The 10,832-nt window shown below is 39.0% G+C and overlaps 1 pseudogene; it reads left to right on the top strand.

Moving 5' to 3' along the window:
• The first annotated feature begins 9,488 nt into the window (after nucleotides 1-9,488).
• Nucleotides 9,489-9,606, top strand: LOC128775815 (U2 spliceosomal RNA; annotated as a pseudogene).
• The last annotated feature ends 1,226 nt before the right edge of the window (nucleotides 9,607-10,832 follow it).

The following is a 10,832-nucleotide window of genomic DNA, read 5'->3' as shown; positions in this document are numbered from 1 at the left end:
AAGAAGCAACCAACCAACATCTTGATCTTGGACTTCCAGCCTCCAGAATTAAGAAAAAATTAATGTCTGTCCTTTAAGCCATGCAGTCTGTAGTATTTGTTATGGTGGCCCTCTCAAACTCATTCAGAAAGGAAAGAGTTAGAATACTGTCTCTGCAACTCCCACCAAGAGAATTAGCAAAGTTCCATGCTTTAAAATGTAAGGTCTAGGATATTATCAGTATTCACGAAACCGTGTGTTTTTTCAGCTAGTGCGGTTTGGTTTCATCTACTCCATTGCCCGTGGCATCAACCTTGTTTTCTTTGCCTTTAGGCTAAAGGGCCCATAAAGAATCTCTGGTACCCAGAAAGTAAGAAGAATTCTACCTAAGAGGATAAACTCCCCCTGCAGCAATAGCTGTAGCATCAATTAGTTCGAGGGGAGCAGAAAGGCTAGAGTCACTAGACTTGCTGTCATTGCAATGCCATTAGCAGATGACTTTCTTTCTTAAGGGTTTTTGAAGTCATTCTCAGTGAAAGCTATCTCCGAGGCCAATTTCTGGAACTGTTCATACCGTCTGCATACAACTGTTTGCTCTTGAGGGGAGGAAAGAGTTAGCATGTAGATGGCCCTCACGTGCTCCAGCCGTGCAAGGGAGCCATGTCAGGGAGAGTGAGCCATGGGGTTGATGCTGGCTGGGGAGGCACGGGGGTCCAGACTGGGCAATACTCTACAGTCCATGTTAAAGTTTTTGGTCTTAATCTTAAGAATATTCAAATCAGGGGCGCCTGGGTGGCTCAGTCGGTTAAGTGGCCGACTTCGACTAAGGTCATGATCTCGCGGTCCGTGAGTTCGAGCCCCGCGTCGGGCTCTGTGCTGGCAGCTCAGGGCCTGGAGCCTGTTTTGGATTCTGTGTCTCCCTCTCTCTGACCCTCCCCCGTTCATGCTCTGTCTCTCTCTGTCTCAAAAATAAATAAACGTTAAAAAAAAAATTTAAAATAAAAAAAAAAGAATATTCAAATCAACAGCATAAATTGACAACCATGTTAACCACTTACACATTTCTTTAAAGCCTTTTTCAAATTCCTACCTTATTTTACATCCAAGGCCACCTTATTAAATGGCTAAAGCAGACAAGGATACATTTTACAGTTCTGAGACCCAGAAAAGCCAACTTACACATTATCAGAATTTGAGTTTGAGATAAAGTAAAATTTAATTACTTTAAGCTAATGCCAGAAATATAGGATATATGAAGACTACTTAAATAGTTTCTTTGATTTTAATTATTTATAAATAGATATTGTTTGTCAGTTTGGGGTCTCCAGGTATTAGTGGGTAATTAAAACTAATTTGTAATCTGTTTGTCCTATTTTATAAAAACAAATGTGTTTTTTTTAATGTTTATTTATTTTTGAGAGAGATAGACAGAATGTGAGCAGGGGAGGGAGAGAGAGAGAGAGGGAGTCATAGAATTCGAAGCAGGCTCCAGGCTCTGAGCTGTCAGCACAGAGCCTGATGTGGGGCTCGAACTCACGAACTGTGAGATGGTGACCTGAGTCAAAGTCAGACACTTAACCGACTGAGCCACCCAGGCACCCCTAAAAACAAATATTTTTAAATTGCCAAGAAATGCTTCTTTCAAGAATGTTTAGCGATACCCTCTAAAAATTGATATTTTACATTATAAAGTCAGTTATTTACGAATGTGTTGTCACTGTCATTTATTTCACCTTTTAGTGGTGTTTCTGGTTGTTAGTAATATTAGCAAAAAAGTAAGAAACTATATTTGTCCACGCATTTCTCCTTCTTTGGGCACTTTTGTATTTTAGGGTGAAAGTGTAAAGTCCTTTTCACAGATGCTTATGCTTCCTGCTTTAAAATAAAAATGCGGGCACCTGGGTGGCTCAGTCAGTTAAGCATCTGACTTGGGCTCAGGTCATAATCTCGCAGTTCATGAGTTCGAGTCCCACATCGGGCTCCACACTGGTGGTGCAGAGCCAGCTTGGTATTCTCTCTCTTTCTCTGCCGCTTCCTCACTGGCACTCTCTCTTTCTGTCTCTTTCTCTCTCAAAATAAATAAATAAACTTAATGAAATAAAACAAAATAAAAAACCACTTTGCTGCTTATGTTATTCCCCACCCCCACCCCCACAAAGCTAGGGGGGAAAAGGACTGTAATCATGCTTATCTGCCGCTCGAACAGGTGAGAAGAGAAAAACATCCAGCCTTCTCTTGCAAGCCTGGCTCTCACAGCAATGCTTTGTCCTTAATGTCACCTCTTCTGACCCCCCCCCCCCCCCTCAGGCAGGGTAGGAGTCAAGAGCTACCACTTCTCTCGGGGAAACTGCCATCCATGGGGATATATGGAGAATCTAGAAATGAGGCCGGGAACTACTTGCTCCTTACCAAAGCCAGACCTATGTGAGCCGCACATGTAGAACTTGAAATGGAAGGAAACCCTAATGGAACTATCACCTTGCTGTCAGCTATAAATCCCCTCCCTCTCCTTCCTTTTGTCTGCATTACTGCAGCCTTTAAAAACCCTTGAGCTCCCAGTGGTACTTTGTAAGCAACGTGTTTATGTATGGAAGGAAGAGAGAGGATTGGAGATTTAGAGTCCAATTAACTTTGCACCTGAGGATTGCTGGATAACTCTGAACTAGTCATTCTGCTCTAGTAAACCAAATAATACTTAAGGTTAATGAAGATTGTAAAATGTGGCGGTGCACCAGAAGCCAGGTGCTATGATAATTTTTCCTTTCCTGTATCCTATTTTCAATAGAAAGCATTGTGAATGGACTTCCCACCCCACATTTGTGCAGTACACAATCTACACAACCAAATATGACAACTCTGATTAGAGATAAATGGGTTAGAGAATGATATGGGTGACATTCATATAAAGTACAAGAATGCCTAACTTTCCCCAAATCAATTGGCTTTTAAAACTCTTAGGACTATCTAGGGAAGATATTAGAAGTTTGCATTAGTTAATTATTAAATAATACCTACCACTCCTTCCATCCACATATGTATCCTATGATTTTGGAGGTAAATATCAAAATTATAATCCCCAGGGCACTGATACGGTCCCCTGCAATAACTACTGACCTACAACCAAGTATATACCCCCAAATGCTGACAATAGGATGTAGCAGAAGGAAAATTTTAACTCAAATATTGTGACCTATTGTGCCCAATAATCAAACACCATTAAGAGTAATTTGTGGTGGGGCGCCTGGGTGGCTCAGTCGGTTAAGCGTCCGACTCTTGATTTTGGCTCAGGCCATGATCTCATGGTTCATGAGTGTGAGCCCCATGTCAGGCTCTGTGCTGACAGTGTGGAGCCTGCTTGGGATTCTCTGTCTCCCTCTCTCTCTGTCCTTCCCCTGCCATTGCTAGGTCTCTCTCTCAAAATAAATAAATAAACTTTTTTTTTTTTAAAAGAAAATTTGTGGAGACTTCCACTTCTATAAAGATAGACATAGTTGTCTCTTTCCTCTTGCTAGCCACATCTAAAACCCCTGGACATAATATATAAAACAGAAGGCGGGCACCTGGGTGGCTTAATCGGCTTAGTGTCCCACTCTTGGCATGGGCTCAGGTGATGATCCCAGGGTCATTGGGTCAAGCCCCGTTTCAGGCTCCATGCTCAGCTTGAGATTCCCTTTCTCCTTCTGCTCCTCTCACCTGCTTGCACTCTCTATCTCTAAAATAATAAAAAAATAAATTAAATAAGTTACATGTTTTAAAAAAGACAGAGGAATCTGAAAGCTGGAGAGAAAAAGACAGACAAGCTGAAGACCTCAAACCTAAGGAATGGCAGAATGGCTTCATTCGAAAAACCACTTGCTATGCAAAAGACCAAGGAAACCTCAACTTGAACAACAAAGAGGCAATCAACAGATGCCAACATCAAGATGACACAGATGTGAGAATTGTCAGACAAGGAGTTTAAAGTAGCCATCATAAAAATGTTTCTGAGTAATTACAAATGGACTTGAAGCAGATGAAATAATGGAAAGTCTTAGCAAAGACACAGAAAGTGTTAGCAGAAGAGCTATGATATAAACCTTGTACCTTCTACAAAAAGTAAGTCAAAACAGATCATGAACGGAAGCGTAAAATGTAAAACTATAGAAGTTTTTGTAATGTAAGAGAAAATCTTTGTGATCTAGGGGTTGGCAAAGACTTCTTAGACTTGACATCATAAGGATTATTTCTTAAAAAAAAAAACAACAATAAATTGGATTCCATCAAAGTTAAATTTAAAACCTTTGCTCTGTGAAAGACCCTGTTAAGAAGACGAAAGACAAGCTACAGACTCAACGATATCTGACAAAGACCTTATTTAAATCTGACAAAGATCTAAAATATACCAAGAACTCTCCTAACTCAACAGTAAAACAAAACCCTAACAATCTTCGTAGAAGAAAGACACTCCCGGAGAGGTTATATGGATGGTAAATAAACACAGGAGAAAATGCTTAACATCATTCTCTCTGGTAGATAGAATAATGCCCGGTCATCCGATCTCCAGAACCTGGGAATGTTATCTCATATTCAAAAGGAACCTTGCAAATGTGATTAAGTAATTAAGGATCTTGAGATAAGATTGCCCTACGTTATGCAGGTGGGCCTGATGTAATCACAAGGTAGGGAGGCAGGATCAAGGAAGAGAGAAGACGCTATGAAATGATATGAAGACAGAAAAAAAACCAGGAGCCAAGGAATGTAGGCAGTCTCTAGAGGTTGGGAAAAGGAGGGAAACGGATTCTCCCCTAGAGCCTCCAGAAGAGACGTAGCCCTGCAGACCCGTTTTAGATTTCTGACCTCCTGAATTGTAAGAGAATAAATTTATTTATCTTTTCAGGCACTGTTTGTGATAATTTGTTATAGCAGGAATAGAAAATTAACACAACTAGAAACATGCAAATTGAGACCACAATGAGCTCTTACTGTGGACCCATGAGAACAGATAAAATCTGAAGAATAGTAACAATACAGGTGAACATGTACAGAAACTGGATCTCCCATACATTGCTAGGAGAGATGTAAACGATACAGCCTCTCTTGGAAATTATTCGGTAGTGTCTTTAAAAATTAATCTATGCTTACCATATGATCCGGTATTGTGCTCCTGGGCACTCATCTCAGATAAATTAAAATTTATGTCCACCCAAAAACTTGTGCACAATGGTTCATAGCAGTTTTATTCGTAAAAGCCAAAAACTGGAAACAATCAAAATGCCCCTCAGTAAGTGAATGGTTAAACTATGATACATCCATACCGTAGAATACTACTAGGGAAGAAACGGGGATGAACGATTGATACACTCAACACCTTGAATGGATCCAGAGCATTATGCCCAGTAAACAAAGCCAATCTCATATTATTCCCTTTGTATAACATTCTCAAAATGACATAGTTAGAGAGTAAGAAACCAGATTAGGGACTGCCTGAGATTAAGGATAATGGGCACTGGCAGTGAGCGTAAGCTATACCTGAGGGAAATATAATGCAATATGGCGTGAGGGAAGTCTTCGTGGTGATGGAATTGTTACCGTATGTTGAATTACGGTGATGGTTGTCCAAATGTATGCCTGATAAAACCTATACATACAACTGTCAAGGCACTGACTTGAAAGCGTGCTGTAATTCTGTGAGACATAACCCTTGAGGAACAACAGGTAGAGGATACCTGAAAACCCTTTTTGTGCTCTCTTTGTGACTTCCTCTGAATTTATAATTAATATTTTTAAATTAAAAAAACTGTGGCAAAAGGTAGAAAGGGGCCAACGGATATCTTTCCAAAAGAGACAGGTAAACGTGTAATGAATTATGATGGTTTGTTTAGGAAAACTAAGATGCAGGTATTCAAGAGAGAAGGGTTTTCTAATTCTTATTTTTCATACCATGTCTCCCTTTTTCTCCCAATTTGAAATATATCATGCACACAGAAGAATATAGAAAATGCATATTTACCAATCACCCAAGACTATGAACGTGCCACTGCCTTAGAAGGCCCCTATTTGTGACTGTTATTACAGCCCCTGTGTGCTCCCCGAGATAATCACATTCTGGTTTTTGTGACAATCATTCCTCTGCTTTAAAAGTTTCCTTCCCGGGGCGCCTGGGTGGCTCTGTCGGTTGAGCGTCCGACTTTGGCTCAGGTCATGATCTCGCGGTCTGTGAGTTCGAGCCCCGCGTCGGGCTCTGCGCTGAGGGCTCAGAGCCTGGAGCCTGTTTCAGATTCTGTGTCTCCCTCTCTCTGACCCTCCCCCGTTCATGCTCTGTCTCTCTCTGTCTCAAAAATAAATAAACATAAAAAAAAATAAAAGTTTCCTTCCCATGTATGTAGCTCTAAACAGTTGTTTGTTCAGCCTTGTCTGTTCTGAGCTTTGTTTAAATGGAAGCATACTGCTTGGGTTCTTCTGCCAGTCACTTCTTTTGCTACCATTATGTCTTTGAGGCTTATCCTTGATGACTCTGTCTGTGTTTAATTCACTTTCAATGCTAAATAGTATTATTCTCTGAATGACATGACCACAGGTGAACGTTCTGGTTTACCGCTCTTGGCTATTAGGCACAACCGTCTTCTCTCTTCCTCTTAGGAGCAAGTCTGACCAGAGAGAATGTGTGCTCAGTTGTTTTCAACCAGGTCCAGCTGGGGACTGAGACTAGATCAGTAGCTGACTTCTGCTGGACTGCCATGTTAGGAGAAAACACTAGCTTGAGTGTTTACCCTGTCGTAGGCACTATGCTGGAGGCTCACTTGTTTAATCTTTAAGATCAATTTTGGAATTATTTTGTTCAGTGGAAAAAAAAATGGATTGTATTAATGTATTAATTTGGGAATAGTAATTATCCTTCTTATATTTATTCCTCTTGTATAAAAACTGATGATACCTGCTTTCTCGTACTGGATACAAGTTGATTCTTTGAATCAGTAGGATATTTTCCCCATATAATTTATTAATATTGCCATTTATCCCCAGGTAGTGCATTTGTTCTTAATGAGAAAAAGAGAGAGATGTATGTATAATGTGTGCATGTCTTTTTTTTTTTAAGTTCTATTGTTTGATGTGTTCAAGCGCTACAAAGATATATATGTGCCTACATTTGTATGTGGAGATATGTATATCATATGTAAAAATATGCATATTTTGTATAAATATAATATGTACATATTTTATAGAGAGATTGGACTTATATATTTAGAGACATATATACCTCTAGTGTCTGTTATACTCTTATCAACTCTAAGATGCTCTCAACTCATTCTGTTGGTTTTTTTTAATAAAAAAACACATGTAAATTACATCACATGTAAATAATAATGATCATTTGTTCTATTTTACTACACATATACAACTTTTTTCTGTTTGTTTTTTTGTTTTGTTTTATTTTGTTTTGCTCTTCTAGAATTTCAAGAACAATGCTAAATAGAGAATAATTCAAATGCTTTCTTCATCCTACATATGACATTGGATATAGATTTGAGACAAATTCATTGATTTATTAAGGATAATTAGTTTGATGGGGCGCCTGGGTGGCTCAGTCAGTTAAGCGTCCGATCTCGTGGCTCAGGTCACGATCTCGCGGTTTCTGAGTTTGAGCCCCGCGTCGGGCTCTGTGCTGACAGCTCGGAGCCTGGACCTGCTTGCTTTGGATTCTTTGCCTTCCTCTTTCTCTGCCTCTCCCCTGCCCATGTTCTGTCTCTCTCTCTCAAAAATAAATAAACATTAAAACAATTTTTTTTAAGAATTAGTTTTTAAATAATTAATTTCCACAGTCATCTTTACATTGCCTCCACCTACTTGCCTCAGGTTTTGAATTAGTTGTTCTGAATTAATTCTTAAAGTAAATGCAGTAAAGACAAACAATTTTTGTCTAAGGAACATATTGACCACATTCCATAAGTCCTACTATGTAATATTCCACTTTTATTATTTTAAAAGTCAGTTATTTAATTTTTAAAATATCTTCTTTTACCAATGGTTATTTTGGGAGATAAGTTTTTTTAAGTTTTGTGAATTTTTGGCTTTGAACTCATTGTTAATTTATCTTTGAGATGAATAACTACCCATTTTGTTACTTAGTTATGGAATGATAAAAATATTATACCATCTATATAAAATATTTAAATTTGGTTTATGTGGCAAATATATACAGATATGGACAGGAAAGTTACAAACCGTCCTCAGGAAAGAGGCTGCCTCTGGAAAGAGAAACTTGGAGGGGGCAAAGTCCAGGGGAAGTAATATGGGGGTTTTAAACTTACCTGTAATATTTTATTTATTTAAAAATAATTGCTGAAGCAATCATGACGGAAGTTAACATCTACGAATCTGGGCCATAGACACCCGAATATATACCATATTATTCCGTGTACTTTTCTGTTTATTCTAATAATTTCATTAAATGAAACTTGCTTTTTACCCAACATTATATTTTGATACATATAAGGCAAATTTATTCATTTTAGCTGCCATATAGAATTCTATCAGTTACGTGTCCATTCCCCTGTTTCCATTGCTATAATGAATATCCTCATGTGTTTTTTATGCACGGGTTAAGTATATACCTGAAAATGGGAATGCTTGTCTTCAACTTTACTAATTATTACCAAATTACTTTCCCAGGTGGTTGTATTAATTTCCACTTCTGCCAAGAGTTGATGAAAGTTTCCTCTTTCACCTTGTGCTTGCTAATGCCTGGTATGAATCAACTATTAAATTTTAGAGCATGAAATGTTGTCATTGTAGTTTTAGATGTGTATTTATTTTTGAGAGAGAGACAGAGCATGAGCAGGGGAGGGGCAGAGAGAGAGGGAGACACAGAATCCAAAGCAGGCTCCAGGCTCTGAGCTGTCAGCACAGAGCCTTGAAGCGGGGCTCAAACTCACAAACCATGAGATCATGACCTGAGCCAAAGTCGGACGCTTAACCGACTGAACCACCCAGGCGCCCCTCATTGTAGTTTTAATTTGCATTCTCCAAATTCCTAGTGAGGTTGAGCATCTTTTAACATGTTTGTTGGGTTTTCACATGGGAGATTTATCTACTCATATCTATTTCCCCTTTGTCTATTATGGTGTCTCCTTACTATTCTGTAGGAACTATTTGTGGGTTTTGGATAGTGACATCTCACAAATATTTTCTCCCATGTGTCATTGTCTTTTAACTGAGTTTATTATTATTTTTTTTAATTTTTAATGTGTATTTAGTTTTGAGAGAGAGAGACAGAGTGTGAGTGGGGAAGGGGCAGAGAGAGGAGGAGACACAGAATCCAAAGCAGGCTCCAGGCTCCAAGCTGTCAGCACAGAGCCCAATGCGGGGCTTGAACTCACAAACTGCAAGATCATGACCTGTACCAAAGTTGGACATTTAACCAACTGAGCCACCCAGGCGCCCTTATAATGGTTTTTGTTTCTGTTTTTAATACAAGTTGTTGTTTACATGTAGTCTCATCTATCAGTCTTCTCTCTTATAATCTGGTCCTTATCGCTTCTCGGCCATTTGGCTAAGATCAAGTGTAGTATCTGTTCTTGTCAGTTTAATATCTTATAATCTGGTTCTTTATGCATCTGGTTCTTTATGCATCAATATCATAAAACTATTCTCATAACTTCTAAAAAGAATTCTAGAAGTTTTGCTTTTCATATTAGGCCTTTGATCACCTAAAACTTTTTTTTGTATGTTGTGTGAAGCATGCAATTATAAAATTATTATTGGATAGTTAGATAAAATGATTAGACCTCCATATGACTGTCACAGATGGGATAAATGAGGCACTTGCCTTTGGAGAGAGTATCTGAGGAGTCATGCTAAGTCATGCCTTCAAAATGTTATTGACAGTATTACCTGCTCCACTTATTTAAGAACTTTCCAGTGTATGTGAATAGTTGTTGTTGTTTTTTTTCTGGGAGCTGGAATATATGGCAAAGTACTTCATTTTTCCTAAGTGATAGGTAAGGTGGGTGCTAACAAACGCAAAGAAATAAGTCTTTCAAGGCTACTGCTTTGCTTCAATCACTGGGGTGCTGCCTGAGAACTGGAAGAACTGATCAGCAGAGAAAGAATGAGAAGCATCAATTTGTCGTCTTTTGAGTCAAATAATCATAGTTTTTAAAAAAATTTTTTTAACGTGTATTTATTTTTTGAGAGAGACAGAGCATGAGTGGGGGAGGGGCAGAGAGGAGGGAGACACAGAATCCGAAGCAGGCTTCAAGCTCCGGGCTGTCAACGCAGAGCCTGATGCGGGGCTCGAACTCACGAACCACGAGATCATGACCCGAGCCAAAGTCAGACGCTCAACCGGCTGAGTCACCCAGGCACCCCCAGGTCATCATAGTTTACTGTTTACTTCGGCTTAGTGTGGCTTGACTGTTTGTGTAAGCAATGGAAATTTCTAGAATGAAGGACACATTCAAATATATATGTGCAAATACATGCTAAAAAACAAGAACAGATTTTTCTCGTTTGGCTTAATAGACCTTCTTCTAGTTCTTCACTAGGTCAGCACTACACAGGAATAGCTTTATGGCAGAGCCTTTTTATTGTGCCTTGGTGAAAAATGGAGTTCCTACAGTACCCAGAATCTAACACAACTTGTTCCCATATCTGGGCATCTTGATGGATTTAATAGATATTTTATAAGCTTTTTCTATCCAGCTAAAATATATCTGAGCAAGAAGTCTAAACTCGACTGCTAAATCTGGCTGTCCAGAGAATCTTTTAGCTGTATTCAATTCTAGAATACAATAGTATATATCCTCCCTGCTCCTTACCAGTGAGTCATCTGAACTACCTTCCTGAAGTTCTTTGTGTCTTCCCATGGTACTTCC

Source organism: Panthera pardus, unplaced genomic scaffold, assembly GCF_024362965.1.
Source record: "Panthera pardus isolate Hobbes unplaced genomic scaffold, ASM2436296v1 HiC_scaffold_8, whole genome shotgun sequence".
Classification (NCBI taxonomy): Eukaryota; Metazoa; Chordata; class Mammalia; order Carnivora; family Felidae; genus Panthera; species Panthera pardus.
Note: the sequence above shows the minus strand (reverse complement) of the source record. Positions and strands in the feature narration are given on the sequence as shown.